General features: G+C 38.9%; 1 protein-coding gene across 5 annotated transcripts in view; it reads right to left on the reverse strand.

Moving 5' to 3' along the window:
• LOC105031116 (protein kinase C-binding protein NELL1) overlaps nt 1–25,158 on the reverse strand; it is a 781,285-nt gene that overhangs the window by 636,102 nt on the left and 120,025 nt on the right. The window lies entirely within an intron of this gene.

The following is a 25,158-nucleotide window of genomic DNA, read 5'->3' on the forward strand; positions in this document are numbered from 1 at the left end:
TCCATATGCGCGCACACACCAGCCAAACAGGCCTCATCCATATTTATGCTCATCGAGGGTACAACCAACCCACTCCTTGGAATACCAAGTGGGGTTCCATTCTGGGAAGCTAGATTTATCCCTTTCCACATTTTCAGTTCACTGAGAAACTGAGAGTGGCTTGTGGTAACTCTGTCAAACAGCACTGGTATGCAACTTTTGGAACTAAAAAGTATATGTCTGTGGTTTTAATGGGTATCAATTAGTTTGATCATATCAATTGGTTTGATCCTTCTAGATGGCATAAATTAAATGGTTGTGAAGGTGTAATAGAGTGAGCTTGGGCCTTATTTGTTCTTCAACTGCACAAAATGAAAGAGGGTGTCCTTTAGTATGTAAGCCAAGTGTGACTAGGATGAGTCGGTTTCTGTTGCAATGTTCCAGAGCGGTTCCAGCAGTATTGTGATGTGAAGAGGGTGAAGATTCATTGAGAAAGAGAGCGAGCAGGACAAGAACAGACTAAGTGACGGTGAAAGAGACAAGCAGAAATACAGACAAGAGCCTACATCTTTAAAATCCACTTATCATTATTGCCTCTGTTATTAAACCAATCCATTTGCAACCATACAAATTGTGATACAACACATGCCAGCAGACCACCGACCAACACCTGTTCATCAGTGTTTAAAACCCACAGTTAAATCAACACATGTACCCCGGCCTTCGCTACTGCCAACTCTAAGTGATCACCAACCTTGTTGCTGGGCTTTACAACAACCACTGGCATGCATCCAAGTCTGCCTGCATTTTAATGTGGATTTACTTTGTAATTGATGTGGATTTACAATGTCATTAATAAACCCTCCATAATATACATGTTAATTCAGGGCAGGCATCTGAAAGGATTAATCAGACCCAGAACCTCCCTAATCCAGGTTTCCATTGTCCCTGTCTACAATGTGAGTTGTTTGTAAATAGATATAGTAATAGATGAATAAATCAATACACAGACGTGGGCATAAGTATTTCTGGTTTACTGGAGGCTTCAGCACGTCCTATTTAAGATATCAAGTTTGTTCACGCTACACACCTGCTACAGAATCTTCTAGTGTAAGCAGGGCATAGGAGTAGGGGAGACCGGGAGGCTCCCAAATGTTAGAAGCAGATAAACTCCCCACCACATTTTTTATATATTTGCAAATATTTTAAATGAGTCCACCCCAGTCTGAAACTCACTCCTACGCCCTTCAGTTTAAGCCAGTTGCATATAAAATAGAAATGTTTGCCATATTGTCAGAACCTAGGTCCTTGGACACAAAATGTGACCCAGATCCAAGGGCAAACTAAAATCATGTGGACTCACTTGATTTGCGCATAATCGTGTTCAAGTGTGACGGCTCTGCGTGCTCTCTCCCTCTCCAGCGCTCCACCTCTACGGTGTACTAACTGCCAGCTGTAGCAGATGGCAGCAGCGCACCAAACATACCCTCACACCTGTTTTCAGTTAGCCATTATGATGCTATTTAGGTTCCTTGTTTTCACCCACAGCTAACAGGTTATTGTGTCTATGTTTGTTTGAGTGTACTTCCATGAGCTTTTTCTATAAAGTCAAGAAATGTCATTCTTTGTGGTACGAACTACCTTTGTTAATAATGAAAGTGATACAGCCCTCAAACTGATCGAAGACCGTTGAGAAAGTAGAGGGAGTAGAAGGGTCTAGGGCGGAGGCAGTCTGTAATTTTTTTAGAGCAGCAATCTTTCTAATATATATATTTTTTAAATCCTCACACAGTTTGGCTGATGGAACAATACAACCCACCCTACTGGGGTTTATCAGAGAGTTAAGAGAGTTGAAGAGAACCTGAAGCCTATGATTATTGTTGGAAACAAGGTTTCATATAAATTGTGCTTTTGCAGCTTTAACAGCTTGAACGGCTGATAGTTAGTACAGCAGTCACGTAGCATTCCTAGGGAAACCTGGAGTTTATCCTTCTTCCATTTTCTTTCAGCTTGTCTAAGTGTATGTCTGAGAGTGCGGGTATTGTCGTTCAGCCAAGGTTCTAAGGATGGCTTTGCGCATTTAGATTTGAACAGCGCAACAGAGTCTAAAATATCAGTGCACGTGGAATGCATGAGAGTAGTAAAATCATCTGCGCTACGAGTACAGCTGTCATCGGGATAACACAACATAAGCCACCGCAGGAACTATACCCAGTAACTAGGAACTTTTCCAGGAACTCGCTGCGTTTCCACTGCAGGAACCAGGGTCTAGAACCAGGAACTGCATTTTACCCGCAAAACAGTCCCTCTCCCAGAGTACCGGAACTTTTGGGGTGGGAATTGCAGTGGTGAACATTTCAGATTGGTCCAGTAGTAGTAGTAGAGTTTACTTGCAGACGTTTTCAAGCCATTTTTAAATGTCCTCAGTTATTAAAGGAGTTTATTTTGCTTACAAAAAGCCCAGACCAGACATCATCACGTAGGCTGTTATCAGTGATCTGACTTTTTTCCCTTCTTCACCAGAAGGCATGAAAGGTAGCTAAAACTTTCTAGTAAACGCGTAATTGAAACTGTGATCAGGCATTTGTAACACAAATAGGAAATGAAACGTTATTGGACAAATTAGTAAGGTGGCTGATAATAGGGGTCGTATTTTTTAGCCACATTGCTAACCAACTAGCCGAAAATGGTAACATTTCCACTGGAATTTCAGAAATTATAATTAATGACATGATAGTTAACATTTGTATTTATCTAATAATCCCTAAAAATTAACAACTTGATCAAATGGTTAGTCGGTACAAGATATTTTTCAAAACTGCCGTTGGCTATGCCGACTGTGTTTGTGTATTATAAATTGATTGTGGTGTGTTTGTGTTTATTTTTCTTCTTAGGAAAGAGGCAGACTTCCTTGACACACTGAGGGACATGGACAACGCTAACCGGACCGTCCTGCAGTGAGGACAGGAGCAGCTGGACCAGTATATGCAGCTGCTATACAGAGGAAAGAGTCATGTTGAGGAGAGCCGCATAAAGAGCGATAAGGAGGCGAGAGTTGGCATTCCTCAAGTCCCTGGCGGAAGAAACTGTGCTATGTGAATTAACCATGTAGTGTTATGTATATTATTGCTCTATGTAGTTGAAGTGTGCTATATTACCATTCAGAAGCATATTACACTCATGTATAATATTCAATAACACTACCAGTTGCTGCTGGTTTACTTTTGTTACTGCCATATCTAAATGTTCAATAATACTACCCAGATTGCTGCTGGTTTACAGTAATCTTTGTATTTTGCACCTACATTTTTGCAGTTTAAATCGTTTTTGAACCAAATACGTGTGGCTGTTTGTGTAAATCTGAAAACCGAAGAACTGCCACACTGTCTGGCTCAATGCAGAAATATTTATTAAATCTCAAGATTTGCAGAAATAGTGTACAGTGACACAAGGTAGGTAATGCCGACTCTAAATGAGAAATGATCCTGTACCGAGTTGGTTGCAGGTTTCCACAGGGCAATGGCGATCCTTTTTTTTTCATCGGTACATGACAGCGATGTCATGTCACCCCAGTTATGGTTGCAATCGACGGTACAGGTACAGAAACATTCTCATTTTCTGTGCACTATGAAGCAAATCTGTCATCTCATGGTCTATCTCCGTGATAACTCGTAAAATCTGTTCAATTTATTTGTATTCGACTAGCATTTCAGGGATTTTGAATCCGCTTTGCTACTACTGCTCGTCTCTTTTCCACCGTTGACTCAATGACCACATTTGCAAACCAATAAATCATGACCAACACAACTTGAATCTCCTCCCTGGTTGCTGTGGTGTTGCAGTGTCGCATAAATCATAAAGATGCCTGTCTGTTGCTTTATATAACGTATGATGTATACGTCAGGACTAATTTGACTCATCTTCGCGGGTCTTTATACCGCGTTGGAAACGCACATAACAATGGGCTGAAGGAACCCTGAGGCTCCACCACTCCAACGAACACGGGCCAGCAGAGGCGGCGTGGATCACAGGAATCTTCGTCCTCTGAACCGTGCCGCTTTTCCACCAAAAGTACCCAGAACTTCGAGTCCCAGGAACTGCAATTCAAGGAACTCAAAGTTCTGGGTACCTTTTGGTGGAAAAGCGGCACGTTTCAGAGGACGAAGATTCCCGTGATCCACGCCGCCTCTGCTGGCCCGTGTTCTTCGGAGTGGTGGAGCCTCAGCCAGTAGACATAGAACAGTAGGTCGGATCCAGCAATGTCTGGAATCCGGTAGACACCTGCCTGCAGGAATACGGTACCATCCACCACCAGGAACAGTCGCATATGAGGGCATCAGGTAAGCTTTTAGTCTCACCAGGACACCTCCCCACTTTCCCCGTCTTTTCAGGCGTTTCTTAAAACGATTTTTGCAAGAGTAAGCACAGGGTAGGTGACTCAGGTCTACAGGTAATTTAGATGAGAAGGGAGGGAGATCTGTAATTTGCTCAAGTTGTGCTTTGGCAGCACTAATTCAACTGTGTCTCGCATGCTAAAAAGAGCTTGGCGATCACAAACGAATAACAGACATTACAACAACAAATACATAAAAACAAAGTAACAGCAAACAGAATACTGAGCAGACAATTTGCCGCCAACACTGGCGCCATCTTTGCTAGGCCATCTATGCTCTTTCAAAATGTAAATGTTAAAATCAGCTCAATCAATCAGTGCAATGTATTTTATTCATTACTATTTGTCAGCATTGCAAGTACAGTAAAACCCAAAAGATGATGCAAATTTGATGCTGCTCCAGTGCTGTAAAATGGCCTTTAACTGGCCATGTCAATTCAGAGGACTAATTTTATTGCAGACCTAGCAAGAGAGGAATGTAAATGTGTAAACAGAATGTGTTTGGCTTAACATTCTTCTGTACTGAAAATGTGATTCTAGACTTAGCCAGGTATGTTTACTCTTCCGTATACATTTAATTAAGAGGGTTTTCACAAAATACTTTTTGTCTTAGCCACAAGATGGTTATTATTAGCATTGCTAATTGGCAAAACAATGCTGTTGCATCTTCAGCAAGTTGCTGATGCATAAATGGTGCATTATTTACCTTTCTTGTAAGAACCTTGTGAAAATCAATAAATGTTAAGGTGAAATTATTAATCAAAGGTAGACACTTTTTTGAAATATATGTAATTTGTGTTTTTATTAATGATTCATGTCATTTGGGCTGAATTGCAGTGGGGTAAAAAAAAAAATAGCCTAGGTATTTACATGAATTATTATGCATAAGGACTATAACCATATTTTTGAGAAAATCATTGTATTTAACATTTTATTTTCTACTTTTAAGATGGACGGTCACATAGTCATAATAGGCCACAAAAGATATACTAGTCTGCTCATAATGCTTTAAGATTAACAAAGTTCACACAACCAATTGCTTCTCAGAAATGAGAACTGTTGAACAATTTTGTAACAGACCTGGCTTCCAGTCAGTTACAGAAGACATTTAAAAGTGGTGCTTTTAGTCTATAATTGACTGAATGGTTTAGGCCCGAAAACATTTCTGATATGTTTCAAGATTATAAACGGAGCAGGGGTCTTAAATCCATGAACTCAAGGCAGCTAGTAGAGCCCAGAGTCCAAACTAAACATGGCAAAGCTGCATTCAGCATTTGTGCTGCATACAACTGTAATAAACTACCAGTAGATTTTAGACATGCCCCCAAAGTATAAATTTTTAAGTCCATGTTAAAAACACTTCTTTTAACGTGCTTATGACTGAGCGCTTAAACTTAATCACAATGTTAGTCTTACAGCTTTTATAGCTTCCTCATGGAATTTACTATGTAATCTACCAGTTATGTTTTTTATTTTTACTATTTGTTTTTATTCTATTGTATTTTTTATTTTTATTTGTAAAGCACATAGAAGCAGTTCAATGTATGAATTGTGCAATATAAATAAACCTGCTTTATATAATGGCGACCTGCTGTCCATATTTGAAAGAAGATTTAACTAGAAAAACATTTGTTTTTGTTAGAGTAATGCTGCCTAAAGTAATGTTACTAAAGGTAGAATATGAGGAAACTAGAGGAAATTAAGGAATGAAGGCTTGAGGAGATAACCTTAAGTTTGAACCCAGAATACACACTATGATCAGTCCCCTTGAGCCCAATCCAGTTCAATGCAATGCACTCACTTTAAATCCTGTTGTCACCAAAGAATGAATGACCCCTGTTTCTCTTTATTTGTTTCCATAGCAACCCCGGCACCCTTCTGTGATATGGTTAGAGCAAATTAACAAGCATTACTGGGGATTGTTTCTTTTCTAGGAAACAAAATTGCATTTAAATGCATCGAAGATGGGGTTTCTGATTCAATCGTTAGGATTTTCTGAATATGTGCTAGGCCAGTGTAGTAAATGAGGTGCCCTCCAGAATCATTGGCACCCTGATGAAATATGAACATACATATGAAGAATTTTTATAGATTATTTTTTATCAGCTATTAAACGAAAATTTTTATGTAGAAATTATTATTGTAAAAAAACATGCACACCACAATTATTGTCACCCCTGTACTTAGTACTTTGTGCACTCTCCCTTTGCCAAGCTCTGAGTCATCTCTGATGAGGTGGGAGAACACGGGATTTGATTTTAATAAATTTTTCCATAAAGTAACACTACAGATCCTTCAGAGTCCTTGGTCCTCATTTGTGGACTCCCCTCGTCAGCTCATCCCACAGGTTTTGAACGGGATAAGTCAGGGGACTGTGATGGCCATTGCAAAACCTTGACTCTATGGTCAGTGAACAATTTTCATGTGGATTTGGAGGTTTGCTTTGGATCGTTGTCCTACTGAAAGATCAAACGACAACCTAGTTTTAGCTTCCAGGCAGAGATAAATTGGGTTTTGGCCTAAAATTCCCCGGTACATGATGGACTCTATTTTGCCATGTATCCTAAAAAGGTTCCCAGGGCCATTGGAAATAAAATGTCTGACAACATCCCGGATCCTCCACCATTCATCCCAATGGGGATTTGTTTTTTTGCCGTGTGACCAAGGCACTTTTGATCCCAAACCCACCTCTGGAGTTTGTCACGATAAAGCTTAATTTTAGTCTTATCACAACATACAGCCTCCAATCAAAGTTCCAATGATATTCAGCCAACTCACGTCACTTATGTTTGTGATGAGGATGTGTATATGCAATAAAATGCAAATTAATTACTTAATCATGCAATGTGATTTTCTGGATTTTTGTTTTAGATTCCGTCACTCACAGTTGAAGAATACCTATGATAAAAATGACATGCTTTGTAAGTGGGAAACACTGCCAATTTTGCAGGTTATAAAATACTTGTTCTCCCCACTGTACAAAGGCCCATTATCAGCAACCATCAGACCTGTGTTCCAAGTTAATAATTTTAAAGGCAAACTGATCATTACAAAACCATTTTGGAATTACAACCACATTTCCAAAAAAGCTGGAACTAAAAACAGAATGCAATGATGTGCAAATCATGTATCCCTGTATTTAATAAAAAATAGTACAAAGACAACATATCAAATGTTGAAACTGAGAAATAGTATAAAGTTTTAGAGTGCCAGTGTGTCTTTAATACCAAACACTCCCTCACACATCATTGTACCTATTCACCAGGAATCACATATAGCTCAGCAAGTTTCTTTCAAAACAGCAATGCTGTTCAGGTACAGGAGGGAGAGATGTAGTGAAGGAAGGAGGGGAAGAAAGACATGGGAATGGTGACAGAGACCAAGGCTCCGTTCCAATTTTATTTTCTTTGATCAGAGCCTTATTGTTCTGAGTGAACAGTTAAGGGAATAGAGTGCTATTTAAGAGTCAGTCCTGTCCGAGCTCCACAGCTAAGATGAGAGATGAAGTGAAGGACTGGGGCTGCACCCTAACTAAACTGTGGAAGTGATGGGGCAAGAGAAGCACTGGAGAAGGTTTTGAGTTTGTTCATCACACATTCAGACAGATCAACCGATGCCTCCACTGCTTTAAAATGGGTCCCTCTCTGCTTGGGGACCTTGGGAAAACAGCTGTCCCTTTGTTCTATTTTATAGCTTGCTAGAACAGTAATAATAAAAAAACATGCCATCTGCAAGTCCCTGATGCAGAATATAAATAAAAAAAGGCTTGGCCCTTGGAGCGGTGCACTTAGAAAGTTGTCCATTTGGCAATAGAATTTAGATTAGATTCAACTTTATGCTCAGGTCATTAAAGTTGTTGAATGCCAAGGGCTGCATAGCTATGAGGGGCCACTGAGGAAAGAGGAAGAGGGAAAGAAAAATGTAGTGCTGCGCTAGTCCCAAACACTTCCTAAGCTCAGAGCTAATATTAAACTCACTTGTCTAAAGTGGCATCTTTGCTCACTCAACCTTATAATTGCAATGTAAATGATGAGGTACGTTGCTGAGAATTATTTAAAATCTCTTTTATTAAGAAGTGTAGATTAATAGGACAGTAGGATGTACAATAGTTCCAAAAGAAGATTTTTTAAGATCAGGGTTTTGAATAAAATGCCCCAAAATACTATTTTGAACCTCTAAGTAAATGTAATAAACTGTGCAGATTGCATTTTTAAAGAAAAAACTCTGTAATGTGCGATACAGTGCTACGACTCTGTAGGAAGACTCTGCCAGTTAGCTCAGTGTTGTCTGAGAGATGTCTGTAGAGAGGCCTGTTGTTTACCAAGAAAGCCCTGAAACAATGAGCAAAGCAGTGGGGTGATGGTCAGGGTTACTTTTGGAGATCAGCACATCACTCAAACACACCCTCCATCGTAAATGATTCCCATACATGGACAGGATGCATGACGCGCAAGCGCATGCACAAGGATCTATACAGACACAGTAAAACAGGCAAAATAAACAATGTCACTCACACATCACACAGACAAAATTGCATCTTACACATAAACGCACAAGCACCCCGCACACACACACATTCAAACACAGCAGCAAAAGTCACAGCTGGATTCTTGGAAATCAAATATCTGACTGTTAGCTCCTATAACAGTGTATTAATTGCCCTCTGTCTAGAGACTCAGCACATGCACTCCCACGCTCACTCTGCCTGGGCACTTCACGCAATTGAAAGCTTTTACCTTCCTAAAGTCGGGTGGAAATCTATATTTTCCTGCCCTTTAAAAACAATTAATTAAAAAGGCAGTGCTCAGGGGTTCTGTGGTGGACTGCTTACAGCCTCTCGCTGATTACTTGTGTCAAGAAACATGGCATTTCTATACTGCATTACCAAAAACTGTGCAGTTCATACTGTACATATTTGTACAGTGACACAAGTTGTGTTTTTGGGTTTGTATTCCAGCATTTTTGTATTTGGAGTTAGTTGTGGGTGTCTGACAATACAAGGACCAAAAATGTCAATGCAAAGCCAGATGGCCATTATGATGAAGAAAAGTCAAAATAAATCAATCACAGACATAGCCAAAATAACTGACATCAACTTTTTTGCTCACCAGGCACTGTGACTATTGGTTTTCCAAAGTTACTAGCCACTCAGCATTTTCACTAACCACCATTTTGTTGTTGGGAAATGGACTATGGTGTGTTATATCTTCTTCATGCTGTTGGTCACTGGTGCGCAAGGCTACAGGCCTAACACAAATGGACCAGAATCAAATACTGTATGCAGGTAGTGCTCAAGGGAGTTTTAGGGACAGAGCTCGTAGTGTCATTCTCATTGCAATGAGACTACAAAAAATGTGTATATTTATTGATATTAATATTTTATATCTCACAAAAGTGAGTATACCCCTCAAATTTTTGTAAATATTTGATTATATCTTTTCATGTGTCAACACTGAAGAAATGACACTTTGCTACAATCTAAAGTAGTGAATGTTCAGCTTGTATAACAGTGTAAATTTGCTGTCCCCTCAAAATAACTCAACACAGCCATTAATGTCTAAACCGCTGGCAACAAAAGTGAGTACACCCCTAAGTGAAAATGTACTGTGACATATTGAAGCAGAGCATGATCCCCTCCCTTTGGAGACTGGGCCGAAGGGCAGTATTCCAACATGGTAACGACCCCAAACACACCTCCAAGACGACCATTTCCCATATACAGGGGTTTTCCTGGCTCAAAATTAGGCAAAGGTGGTACCCAACCCTGGCACTGTACCAGATGCCCCTCTGTGACATATACTTTATATAATGTGGCCACACACTTGAAAAATACAACTATTATATTGTTAAATCTGCCCTGGTGTCCATGTCCACTTGAGGAGCTAATGCACGCTACAATGTCATTCCTTCTATAAACCAAAATATACTAGCAATATATTTATTCTTAACATGTTATTTAAAAATAAATATGAAATCACTGTCAATATTATTGTTATCTATTTTCTTTGTTATGCTATGTTCTTGATAATAGAGACTTGCATAAAGAACGGAACAGACCTGCATGTATTATAGACTTGTCTCTTTATTCTTTCCTCATACTTGCCTTGACGCCACATCTCCCTCTCTAGACTTCCTTCAGCTGTAATAGGCTCTGCTGCTGCTGATCCAGTGACTTCACGTTCATATATTTATATTGTTAGTGACTTTATTATGTTTATTACATTTCTTTACACTGTATATTGCATATATAGCCTAATGTTTATAGTGACAGCACATTCCCTTAGCTCAGTGGCTCCCAACCTTTTTCAGTTACTGTACCCCCAAAAAGATTTTGCACTGCTTGGAGTACCCCTGAAGTACCCCCTCATGGTCCTAGTACCCCTGGTTGGGAACCACTGCCTTAGCTGATGGTCTTTTCACCAGTCATCTTTGTTTGTCTCGTGATCTCCCTTTAAATTAATCTGTAATTCTAGACTACTAGAAACCACCTGAAAGGTTAAAGAAATGTTATGTGAATTGGATGTAGTTTGAGGTTATTAAGTTTTAATGAAATATTTTGACATGGATGTAAAAGAACTAGGATCCACTTGTTTTTCCAACGTTGCCAAAAGTTCTGAAGGTTGACAGATTTCATTGACCGTAAACTGGTATTCTCCCGTAGACACCAGAAATAACGACCCACCTGGCAACACTGTCAATGTGGAAAAATCTTCCTCCTACCGTCACATTAGCTGCAGTGTTTCTCAGGTATTTTATATATGAGTGCAAAATCATATTTTACTATGCCAACACACAGAGGCATTGCAACATTTTGGGAAAGCTGTCACCTTTGAGTTTTGAATGCAGGACAAAACCCTGTGTATAGATATATAGAATGCCACCTAGCAAGAGGTGGCTAGTAAGAGGAACTGCGTTACACGCCACAGCAAAAGTCTAGCCCTGCTGACATGCCAAAGACAACTGTTCAGTACAACCCTGTTTCAAAGAAAGTTGGGACGCTGTGTAAAATGGAAATAAAAACAAAATGCAATGATGTGCAAATCATTTATTTCTAAATGTAATTTAAAATATGTAGAATTGTATGAATGTATGTTTTTTATATTTAGATTACAACAGGACATCCGTTTATCAGTACACAGGAAGTCACGTATAGTCAAAGCACAACAGTAATCAGCCAATGGGCTTACAGTAACGTGTAGTGTATTCTGGATTGCGATGTCTATAAATTAGAGGACGACCGGAAGTTTCTTTGAGATTGTGTTTGTAAGACTGAGTCTGACATCATGAACAATAGACTATCAAATGCTGCAATAAATAATTGAATTACTCTTTCCCTTGATGACCAGGTATGCAATCATTATTTCACCACTATACGAACGGCTGATTTGTCGCAAATAGTACAAAGGATCCAGCTTGGCGCATGCGCGAGCGGCGACACAGTCTTCTGCACGCTCTGTGAGCTGTGTTTTGTTTGTTTTAATAATTGTTGACAATCCGTCGGAATATCGACGATTAAATTACGTTTTTAGACAGATGAGGGTTTAGGGTTCAGAATGAAACTGAAAACTGCCATCCTGCTGGTGATTTTGATCACTTTTTTAACCAATCATGCCAAACTGTCGGCTACAATTACCTGGAAGCACAAATCACCTACACAAGAGACTTTCTGTTAAGTCTTAAACCCCCTGCACCGCGTTTTCATCCCAACGACACATCATTGCTTCCACCTGAATGTGTCAGGGGCAACAACCCCAAAGTAAGGAAACGCGGCAGGAAAGGAGGAATCCGGGAAAGAGTGAAAAGACAACCCTACAGACAATCACTCCCATCTGTTATGCTCGGCAATGTCCAAAGCCTAAGGAATAAGGCGGAGGAGTTGCGGGCCTGCACACAGCACCTCACTGACTACCGGCAATCCTGCCTTATTTGCTTGACAGACAGTTGGCTCAATGGGGGGGATCCTGACTCGCTGGTCGACCTAGAGGGCTACACGCTGGTGAGGATGGATCGTAACCTGAACTCCGGGAAAAGAAAAGGTGGAGGCATGTGTGCATTTATCAACAATAAATATTGTAATCCTGGTCATATTACGACGAAGCATCAGATCTGCACGAAGGATATTGAACTACTAGCGCTCTGCCTAAGGCCTTATCATCTGCCTAGGGAAATACACCAAATCAGACTGTTTGTTGTGTATATTGCGCCCTCAGCGGACACATTGGCTGCTGCCACTATGATTCAGGAACTTGTAGCTAATGCGGAGGAAGAGGCCCCTGACGCAGCCAATTTTGTGATGGGTGACTTTAATTTATGCAGCCTAAAGGAACATTTACCTACGTACCAACAATATGTCACCTGTTCTACGCGTAATGAAGCTTGCCTAGACCATTGCTATGGAAACATCCAGGACGCCTTTTATTCTAAGGCTTTGCCTGGTTTAGGGAACTCGGACCATAATATGATTAAGCTGATGCCTTCCTATGTGTCCCGACTACGGAGTGAGAAAGTGGAAAAGGTGGAGGTTAAATGCTGGTCTGCTGCTGCAATGGAGACTCTTCAGGACTGCCTGGAGTGCACAGACTGGAATGTAGTTACTGACGGGACTGATAACGTCAATGATGCAGCGTTCGCTATTTCGGGGTATGTACAATTCTGTGAGGATATGATCATCCCCCGAAAGACTATTATGATGTTTCCTAATAATAAGCCCTGGGTCACTCCAGAGTTAAAGCAACTAGACTAGACAGACACATCCTTGTAATGTTTTATAAAAGTATTCTCCAGAGTGTTCTGACATGCATGTTAAGGACCAAGGTACAATAAATCATTTGTGCCTACAGCGATCAGACTGTATAATGACCAAGCACATCGCAAGTACTTTGATCCCGCACTGGCATTTAACTGGATGGTAGACCCAAATTTCCTTTTTTGACATCTACTCCTAGTTATTTTTATATACTTATTTTTATTTTTAGCTACCTTAATGTTTCGTAAACGTTAGATGTCGGATTGTCTTTGTCATTTCTGTAGTATTGTTTATTTTTGTATTGTGATTGTTGACTTTTGTTATTGTTATTCCCATTGTACTGTTACTTTTTTGTTATATACGTTTATTGGTTTGTCTGTGGTGTCTATATGTTTAGAGAATATGTTGCGACAAGAGTGCAAAATGAATGACTACATGAATTTCCCCTTGTGGGATAATAAAGTTTACCTTGATCTTGACCTTGATATCAAATATTGATACTGAGAAAGTGTATTGTTTTTGGAAAAATACATGCCCATTTTGAATTTGTTTACAGCAGCATGTTAAAAAAAATTTAAGTCAGGGGCATGTTTACCACTGTGATGCATCACCTATTCTTTTTACAATATACTGTAAAGCATTTGGGAACTGGGGATAATTGTTAAAAAAAATTATGTGAAATATAATCCCATTCTTGGTTGATATAGGATACTGTGTTTCATAATGCGACAAATGTTTTCAATGGGTGACAGGTCAGTACTGCAGGCAGGCAAGTTTAGCACACGGACTCTTTAACTATGGAGCCATGCTGTTGTAATACGTGCAGAATGTGGTTCGACACTGTCTTGCTAAATAAGCAAGGCCTTCCCTGAAAAAGACAATCTGGATGTCTGCATATGCTGCTCCAAAACCTGTATATGTTGTTCAGCATTAATGGTGCCTTCACAGATGCACAAGTCACCCATGCCATATGCACTTATGCAACCCCTTACCATCACGGATATTAGCTTTTGAACTGTGCACTGAAAACAAGTCGAATGGTCCCTTTCCCCTTTAGTCCATGATTCCATAAAATTACTTCAATTTGTCAGACCACAGGACAGCAGTTTTCCATATCACCTCAGTCCATCATAAATGAGCATGAGCCCAGAGAATTTAGCTGCGTTTCTGGATCTTGTTTATATATGGTTTTGTTTATGCATGGTAGAGTTTTAACATTTGTGGATGCAGCGACATACTGTGTTCACAGACAATGGTTTTTGGAAGTGTTCCTGAACCCATGTAGTGATTTCCATTACAGGATTGTGTCTGTTTTTAATGCATTGCCGCCTGAGGGCCTGAAGATCATGGCCATCCAGTATTGGTTTTTGCAACTTGTATATATTTAGTTAAATTATGCTTATTGGTGTCAATAAGGAATGTATTTGTGAATGTGCATTTCAGTTTTGAAATTAACATTGCACAATAAGGATCTAGCTTTTTTTTACATTTCTATTGGTTAGACCGGCCCATCCAAAGCATTAATAGATGTGCCTGGACTGTTATTCATACCTAGGTTATTTTACCTGTGTGAAGTTGGCCCCCTACCCAACGCAAAACCTCGCCGAAATAAGCTCAATCGTTTGTGCTCTGTTTGTGCTGGTTGAACATTTTCGTTTGTGCTGCTATCATTTTATAGATATAAAATAATATTTTATAGGTAATTCTGAGGTCACTCTGCCCCTCCAACATGCCCCAAATTCAACCAAAATAGTCTTGTTTGTGCTTCCTTTGTGCTGGTTTGTGCCATTAACACTATTCATTATTAGACTTTTATAGGTGATGATGTCATTCACCATGCTCCAAATTCAACCAAAATAATCCTGTTTGTTTGTGCTCCGTTTGTGCCGTTAAAAGTTTTGTTTGTGCATCGTTGTTTTTAATATTAGATATTTAATTATTTGCGAGGATGTCACTCAGCTCCCAACAAGCTCCAAATTCAACCAAAATATTATTGTTTGTTTGTGCCATTAAATGTTGCATTTGTGCTGCATCTGTGTTATATTCATTAGACATTTGATTACAAGTGAACCTAACATGCACAATCGTTTGTGTCTGTCCTGCTAAAATTTTTGTTTGTGCTGCTATTATTTTGTAAATATTAAAGAACATTTCATTCAGAGGTCACTCAGTCCCCCCTTACTCCAGATTCACCCGAAATAGTCTCCCCTGTTTGTTATTTGTTTGTGCCGTTACATGTTTTGTTTGTACTGCTACATAACCTACTTTTCTTCTGGATAGCGCATTGGCTTTACTCTCTTCCACTATAGCTATGTCAGTACTTCTTTAACTGTGTCAAGAAAGACAGTCACAAAAACCAAACTGCCACAAATGGATCACAAATGATTGAGCCTATTCTGAGTGAACTTGAAGTATGTTGGGGGGCTGATTGACCATGGGATGATCTATAAAATATTCTTTAGGACTAATATCTAAAAAATAACAGCAACACAAATGCACCACAAGCGATTATAAGTATTTTACCTGCATAAAGATGGTCCCCCATCCAACTCAAAACTACAAAATAGGCTTAATTGTATGTGCTGGTTTGTGTCGATAAAGGTTTGTTTTTGCAACTGCCTTTATTACCGATAATGACAAAGCAAAAGTGGAATGTGTAAAGCCAATGCGATATCCAGTAGGAATTATATATCAAAAACTGTAGCTGCCCAAACAAAATATTTTATGGCACAAACGATTGAGCCTATTTTGAGTAAGTTTCTAACCCAGAAGATTTTCCAGTTACGTTGCTTTTGAATATTGTTAGATATTATTTCTAACACATCTATGGAACTTTACTCACTTTTAAAAGTCACACAGTAAAAAATGGGCTTCTAATATTTCAGAGTAAAGTTATTTTAACCCAGATAGAGTATTTTCAACATTTTGGAGTGTCAGTGGAGTTAGAAGTGAGTGCAAAAATCTCCAGAAATGCAGTGACAATTTCAACTCTACAGCAGTAATAAATACCTGCCACTCTGCTGTGCTGAGGAAGATTGTGAAGGAGTAGGTCACTGATATTGCTAGGTAAGTGACATCCCTGTGTTGTCAAAACCAAACCGGTATTTTTTTACTTTACATAATTTTAGAGTTGTGCTGATGTTAGTTGAGGTCATATTAAGAGTACCCTTCTCTACATAAATGTTATTGTTATGTTGTCGAGTTCCATATGGTGGTCCCCCTTGCAGTGAGTTCGTCATCAGCAAGCAAAATTAGCTTGTCAGTTCAGATGTTTGACAGCAATTATGTAGTCAATTGTACTGCAGACATACCTAACTTATATAATATACCCATGGAATATGTTGGATATTTTTGTGAATGGGTTGCTTTTTCATATGGCTAAAAATAGGTAACATTAACTGAATGAGTACATTTGAAGGACAGGAAAGTTTGGCTTGAAGGCAGATTGTGCTTGTCATGGGGTAGTTAATACTACTAATAGTTAGCTAGCAATCCTTATCGGTAACTGTCTTTATGTGTTGCAATAATATGTCAGAATGGTAAATGCGTAAAATAACATTTATGCAGTTACCCAGCAAGCAACACGCATAGCGCACGTTGCGGTCAGGCCAACGGTGGGCCGCTTTCATTACAATACCTTCTAACAATACCCTGATCAGCAGCTCACCAGCGGCCTGACGGCGGCTAGCCGCTTTTATGCACTAAACCCAGCGCGATGCCTCACACCCCAATATTAGGTTTTATTTATAATAATGTTGGTCATATCACAAATGACAATGAACTGAATTAAATCTTAACAATTTATTTCAAATACTGCAAGACAATAGTGCATACAAAAAACCATGCATTATACAGCAAGCATACAAAATAAACATGTGCAAATCATGTGCAAATAGTGCAAGAAAATGTGTCCAGTAAACAGTATTTGAATGTGAAAAAGTACAAAATAAACATAATACAATACAAAAAAGGGCTAGAATGGCAGTAATATACATAAGTATGACCTAGCAGCAATCAATAGTTATTGAATCATAGATACATCAGTGCAATAAGCTTATGAATGGTGGCAAAACACTACAGCTAGTCAGAATTAAGAACATTCACACAGAGCTATGCATATATTAAGAGGATAATGCAATCATATACTTTATATAACACTGTACATAGCAGCAGTTAAATAATAAAAAAAAAAAGTTTGTAGCTTAGCAGCAATATTGGTTGTGCAACATCTCCCACCTGCACGGTCAGCTGCCCCTTCTGCTACCTGGGGACCTGGTTCTGGAAAGCCTTGTCAGTGGCATCCCGGTTGGAAGGATTCTTCCTTATGGCTCCTGTAATACAGTAATCAGATTGTTGTACTTAAATGGTCTGACATGATTTTGAGAATTGCATTACATTCAAGACAAAGGAAATGTTTCATGAAGACAACATGCTAGCGCAACTATAGTCTTGTTTTTACCTGATTGTAGAGCCAGCTGTGCCCTCAGCTTGACATTCTCTTCAGTAAGGCCGCTTGATCTTCTCCAAATGTTCTGAAAGTAAAGGACAGTTAATTATTCAGTCCTAAATATCGGGTTATTTTACAATCAGAACTCAAATCGCAGTGTCTGCCAAAATGTCCATTCTTACTATGTGCAGAGCAAAAATTTTCCCTACCTCTGCCTTGTTGCACTAAAAATAAATTGAAATTGACAAATAAAATTGGAAGCAACATGCTTTAATAATAAGTTAAGCATCTGGGTTAAATGAATGAACCCACACATGATGTGGATAACGTTACACAAAGAAACACGATTTAGCTAACGTTACGTATCAGTTGATAAAAGTTACAAAGAATAAGCCCATATTATAACATTGTAACTTGTTGATACACTAAGAAACACAATTTAGACAAGTTAGCTAACGATGTTAACATACCTGTTCAACTGTTGATATGTGAAAAAGCACAAAACATCCGAACTTGAGGATAAACGAAAGAAATAAAATAGTAAGCAACTAAACTTGTGGACAAACTAAGAAACAAGGATTACTGTAGGTATTTAATCTCAGGCCAACGCTGTTTTTTTCAAGCTCAGTTTCTATAACTTGTTTTCCCGCCAATGGTTTAGAACTTGCGTTCAGCTACCAGTGAGTTTGACTAAAGAATTCAAATGTTAATATAATATTGCTAACAGTCCTTGTTTAATACAAAACAGTCACTACGTTCTTACTCAGTAACCTAACAAACTTAACGCTAGTTATTTATAATAGCGCAGAACAGAACTCACCATAGCTATGTAGGTGACTCGGCGTTCAAACATTTTCAGTCCGATGTCCAAAAAATCTTGATCTTCGTTTGTTTCGGGGGTTCATCAAATTGTAGTAAAACAATGTCATAATCCACTTGTTGTATTGTCCAATTCAGAGCATATAACTTATACCTTACACACTTTGAACAAAAATTGTTCCTGTTCCTGAACGAAAGAACCAAGTCACTAAAATGATCCTACTAGTTTTCATGGTACTACAGCGTGGGATTCCCGGCTTTCAAAATGGCAATTGTCTTGCCTTACGTGCAATTCACATTCGCTAAAGTGCCATCTATGGACACTCGGTTTAAACACAGTAAAGAACTGTCCCCCATGAAGCATTAAAGTCGAGGCTAAAGGCAAGTAGTTGAGCCGGTACCCTGCAGTGGAAAATGGCCATTAGTTCGGGAAGATATTATGGTAAGCAATGGCAAGAGACGGCTCTTTCTGTGTGTTTACTGTACATATCTACACAAAGGTCCTTTACACAAGCAAAAGTCAGTCTATTTTATTTATAAACTACCAATGTTGACCAAAATTCTGTACACTAATTTTAACAATATTAAGATAAAGTTAATACAAATAATTAGTACAAGAATAAAAGGGGTACAATTGCATCTCTACTGGAAGAAAATGGCAACACAAGCACATACAGCTAATCACAGTGCACGCCCTCTCTTCGGCGGCTAGCCACCAGCGTAATGCAGTCGGGCCGCTGGTGAAAAGCCGCCTGAGATGCAAATTAGCTTATGCAAATTGAGATCAGGGGAAAAGTGGCAAAAGCTGGTGGCCCGCAGGTTTTAGGACATTATAGCCTCCTGCGGCCCGCCACCGAGCCGCTATCGATTGCTCACTGGCTAGTAGCTAATGTTATTGATAGCTTCCCTCCACTAACGTTAATCTGTTTTATATATATATATATATATACTGGTAATGTAAGCATGCTTCTGATAGTTAATGTTGGTGTTATAAAACAATAACTTAGATCACTGATTGCATGATGGGTTTGTTTAACATTGCTTATGTACGTGGCACTGTAGTACAGGTTGCTGGTAATAATTTGGGTTTGCATAGTTTGTTTGGTCTGGTGGAGTCTTTCAGTGCAAGGTACTGTTGCAGGTTCTGTTTAGCGGAAAAGGAGGACTTTAAGACAGAACTCTCTGAAGATTCTTCCAAAATTGTTTTGCACACCAAAGATATACACACTGCTCACTGTCAAGAAATGGCATCCTTTCCATACATTTTTGGTGTGAAAAGGTCATGCATATTAAATTCATTGAAGTATTTTCACATAACTGAGAACTTCTCAGTTGATGTGATGCATGATGTGTTAGAAGGGGTGGGCCAGTATGAATTTAAGTTATTATTTTTTTATTTGAAGGAAAAATGTTACATCAGGAGAAATATATTCAAGAATACAAAGTTTTGATTATGGTTTCATGGAGAGAAACACTAGACCTGTGGCTGTTAATTTAGGTGAAGGATCTAATGATCTAGGACTGAATGCAGTTCAGTCCTGGTGCTTACTTAGGAATGTTTCTCTTATCTTTGGAGATTTGGTAACTTCTACTGACCAACACTGGGGCTTGCTTCTTTTATTACTTCAAATAATTAACATTATATTCTCGCCCATGTTATCTCAAGGTCTATGTGTATATTTAAAACACTTAATTGTAGATCACCATACACTGTTTAAGAAGTTGTATCCTCAGAAAAACCATTTACCAAAGCACCATTTTCTTATCCACTATCCCCGCTGCATCCAGAAAATTGGGCCTGTACTTCATAGTTGGTGTATGAGGTATGAAAGTAAGAATTTGTATTTCTTTTTTAATGGCTTAAATTGTTTAAAAAATATTACAAAAACGCTAGCAAAAAAGCATCAGAGTCATATTGCATATAGTTGGCAAAGTTCAACAACTTTTAGTCGGTTAGACATTGGTCCAGGAAAAATGTTGTCTTTAATTATGATAAAAGGAGGTTCTGGAACTACTATGGCAATGCAAGTGCCCAGTAGCATTCTGGTTATGAAGGTGTTATGGTAATTTTGAACTAAGGTACATTTGAGAAATGTCTGTCTTTCCATTTGGCTGATATGTAGATCTTTACTTTGATTGTGACACACGTCTTTATAATATCAGAGGATTAACAAGTATTTGGGCCATGTCCTCCTGCCTAGAAGAAGGGTGTCAGTCTTTTGTTCCTCAGGAATGTGGTCCTTGGGGGTAGTAATGTCAGTTGGTCCCTTTGGGTAAACACAACAGTAAACATTATGGCAGGAAGGATAAGGTGGGGGAAGATAGCATTTGACTTGTGTGATAGAACAAAGGGAATGTGTTTGATTGACATGAGACAGATGGCAGCATCCTACCACACCCCTTTTTCCTATGTGATATATACGGTTGAATGAGCTATATTGAGTTAGAGACTCCTCAGACGATTATGTGTGTGTAAGCGGTTGACGGTCTCTCATATGTGCATAATGGTTAATAAAACGGTTATAATGTACAAAGAGAACTTTGTCTCAGTGTCCCTTACTCCGAATGTCGATACATGGAATTTCCATCACAGAAGGTTAATTGGGCTAAACATAATGGGTTTGTTTATCACCCATACTTGGTTATCTGTGGCAAAGTTGAATTTGACGTGCCTTTATTTTATCAGATTGAGTAAGTCCTCATAATGTGTAAAAAACTGTTTCTACTCGCAGTGGCTTTAGTTACAGTAACTTTTCAAGAACATTTCCATGCATATGAGGTGATCAGATCAAAGCATGATTTTTTTTTTTTTTCATGTCGACAACCTGCATTACCCTAGGCCTTTTGACATACAAATGTCGTATGGAGGGAATTACACAGCTCTCCTTGTCGTGCCATATTGCTTTCTCTGGTGAACATTTTTATGATGTTATGAATGTATTTGTCTGTCACAGACAAGGCAATGGGTTTCCATTGTAAATTCACTGACATTGAAATGCCTTATTTGATTTTTTTTTTACAATAAATGTGGGTGCTGCATCTTGTGTTATTGTGCTTGTTTTCATTTGATAGTAGTTGATAGTTCTATAATTCAGTAACACTGCATTATATGATTTATTTATTTTTTAAACACTGTAGAGAAATGAAAAGTAAATGTATTACACTTTAAATTAATTAAATTAAATTTGTAGTTAAATTAACCCTATACAGTGTAATCAAATTACTCTTAACAGTGTGATTAAACTGCAGTGTTAAATACTTTTACACATTTCATTGTTATTTTTTACACAATATTGAGTACTACTACTACTGCATACTGTAAGCCTATGGATGAGTTATACCGTGTACTTTATCTCATTATTTCTCCAATTCTGTGCCATTTTCGTTAAAAGGGAAATGGGAATTCTCACCTTAATCATTTGTTTTAATGCTGCAGCCCAAAGGTTTTCAAAAAACATTTTAAAAAGTAATTTAGTAGCAAGAAAATGGCACTCGTTCACCATTAAACATTTCTATGCATACCAAAGTTAAAATTTTATGTTTTTGCAAATCATCAAAATGATCATACAAAGACAACGTGCAAAAATGTATAGGATACTCTAGGTCAGTAATAGCCAACAGCTTGTAGTCTTAATGAAGGAGTGTCTCAGTAAATGTACCTGTTGGATTGATAACACAACCAATACTGAAGTTGTCTTGGACCGCAATGTAAAAGTCAAGAGATATGCAATACAATATGTAAGATGCTTGTGTATAGAACATAGGTTACTGTAGCCTTATAACCAAAGGTGGTAAAAGTACTTCCCCATGTTTCACCAGAGTACTTGACTTTGTTCACTGCTTTTTACTATGACTAGGCTAAGAAGTGTAAGGGTTGTTACTCCACTGGATCTGCCTTGACTACATCCCCAGGCTGTGTGGCAAAAGATGCTCCTGCAGTCACATGTACTGCTGAGGCATGGGTTTGAACTTTGAACCTGTCCCATTTCTCTTTGAGCAAAAAAATAACTTTGACCAATTTTCTGTTTAATAAAGCATAATGATGGGGTCATAACAGTAAATGTAGTTCAGGAACTGTAATTAAAAAGCAAAAACATGTTTCAAGAAGATTTTCTATTTCTGAAGTACACTGATGATTTAACTAAGGTACTGTATTAAAATGAGATTAACCCCAGCCCTGGTGCGTATGTATTTCCTGAGAATGGGGAAGATGTTAAACAGGATGATGTGACAGACACCAGGAACTCCTTTTTCAGCACTGTGACCCCTGTTGATACACTACAGAAAAAGAGGAGTAATGGTAATGGAGTAATAGGTAAAGTGAAGAGACAAGCTAATGTCTTCTGAAGACCAAGATAGTGACACAATTACGGGTATTGCAAATAAATTAGTGAGCAGATCATGTATTTCTAAAAAGCATTGTATGCAGGACAGGTTGCACCGAGGGATATTTTAACATGCTGGATTAATGGGCTCAATCCAGTCAAACTTGGATTGCAGTGTTTACCAGTACTTTCAGTGGATAATTATCTCACAAGCTGATTTTGGGTACTGGATACAAAGTCACACTATCAAGGTGCCCCTGGCCAAAAGTATACTTACCTTTACTATTTAGAAACAATGTCCTTAAGTACACTAAACGTGTATAAACATTGTATTAAAGTACCATTTAAATAGCAATATTATACTTTTGTTAAAATAGACCCACTTATTACATTGGAAATAGAATTTTAGCACAATGTATTTTCCTAATTTATTTCAAATACATTAATGATAAAATGTGAAAATGTCATTAAAATTTGAAACGATTTGGCTTTAAGACACATGCTTTTTAAATTTTTTGAATTAAAGACTCTTGGATCAAGATTATTATTTGAAATAGATAGTTGTTATTAATATGCTTAAGCTTAATACACATATACAATGCACTTAGGGAACTTGTTGCTATGAATCTCTTGGTTAGTTCTAATCAAACAGACCTCCAAGTGGAGCAACAAGCGCCGTCATTTACAGGGTCTTCAATCCCTCTTGTCACCGTTCAAAACGGCGTTTTTGCTGTTGTACAACGGCGTTAAAGACACCGTCCAAGTGCTGCATTAGCGCCGTCATTTACGGCGTCTTCTATCACTCATGTAGCCGTCCAGAACGGCGTTTTCGCTGTTGTAAGACGGCGAGTGTTTCTCAATGTCAAGGAAGGATTCTTCGAAGCCAGAATTTGGAGGATGCTACGTCATCAACGTCCGTCGAAGGACCATTCCAATGTCGAGGATCCTCCGAATCCCACCAAGGACTGAGTCCTTCGTGGGAGGGGCTCAAGATGGCATCGGTGTAGGTCACTTTTTCTGGGCTCTTTCTTGAATTTTGTGCAAAACTTGATTTTTCCTCCCCTTTAAAGACTATTTTGTCCTCTATGCACTGATTTTAATTTTGTTCACGATCCCCATACAACAGAGATACTCAGTTTTGCTAATTCCTAATTTTTTTCCCCTCTACGACCATTAACGGCTGCACTACACGTGGATTTGAGCTCTCCTGTGTGGCGTCATGATGGAGGTGAACGATATACCGAAATCTGAAAGTGTTAAACGTATGCATAATTATTCCAAATCTGCCCAGGATCTGGACTCATTGGATGAGTGTTTACCTGAGTCTCCAGCGGCAAGCCCTTTACCGAAAATGCGACGCCCGGCCTCAGATCCTTCAAATGCCGTTTTGCTGGAAGCAATAGAGAGACAGGGTAAGAAGCAGGATGACTTTATGGAGAAACTTCTGGAGGTCGAGAAGTCGGCTACATCCAATTCCACTCTCATCTCCGATCTCACAACACGGGTTGACGCCGTTGAGAAAAAACAGAGAATACAGCTGTTAAATCTGGTAAAATGGACTCCCAGCTGTCTTCGCTGGCTGCAGAAAACAAACGCTTATGGGATAAAGTGGATGAGCTGGATGCCTACAAGAAGCGTTGGAATCTGAGGATTTCGGGTGTGCTGGAGGAAGATGGGGAGAATGTCAAGATGGTGATAATGGACATCTTTCTTCAGGTATCACCAGGCTTAGCAGATGTTCTGCAGTCTTCGATTGATGTTGTGCACAGGCTTGGCCCTAAATTGGGCAATGCACGCCCTCGCACGATAATTGTACAATTTCTCTCTCGGTCTCACCGCGATCGTATCTGGGCTGATGCAAGAAGATCAGAAGTGCTCAAACAGAAGAAGATTAGGATCTCCGAGGACCTGACGCAGAGGACAAAGGAAACACGGAACAAGCTGTGGCCTTTGGTGGAGAAAGCTCGAAAGGAGGGTCGTCGTGCTGGCTTCAGGGGCCCAAATGCTATCGTGGATGGAAAGAGGATTTCTGCGGATGATGTCTGATTGTTTTCAAAGCTGGAGGTTGAAAGTAATATGCCAGGGAAGCTCAATGCCGTTTTGACTGAAGAACTTTTGATTGGCGAAATAATTTTTGACATTCAAAAAATCTGTCAAATATGGACCCATTATTAATATGTTAAGGTAAGCAAAGGGACATAACAGATGGCCTTAACCGTAATTGAGGGGTATGGATACGTTTCAAGTTTTGCACTTTAATTGGTTTCTGTATTACATTTAATAACTTATGATAGTAATGTAGTAGACTACTAGTACTTTCTAGTTTATTTTTCTTGTTTTGTTAACGTACTGCCGGTTAAACTTTCTTGTTTTTCTCTTAATGTACGGGGGATTCGTGATTTATCTAAATGCAAGGCTTTATTTTTATTTTGTACGTCAAAGAAAAGGA

This window comes from Esox lucius, chromosome 2 (genome assembly GCF_011004845.1).
Source record: "Esox lucius isolate fEsoLuc1 chromosome 2, fEsoLuc1.pri, whole genome shotgun sequence".
In the NCBI taxonomy this organism is placed as follows: Eukaryota; Metazoa; Chordata; class Actinopteri; order Esociformes; family Esocidae; genus Esox; species Esox lucius.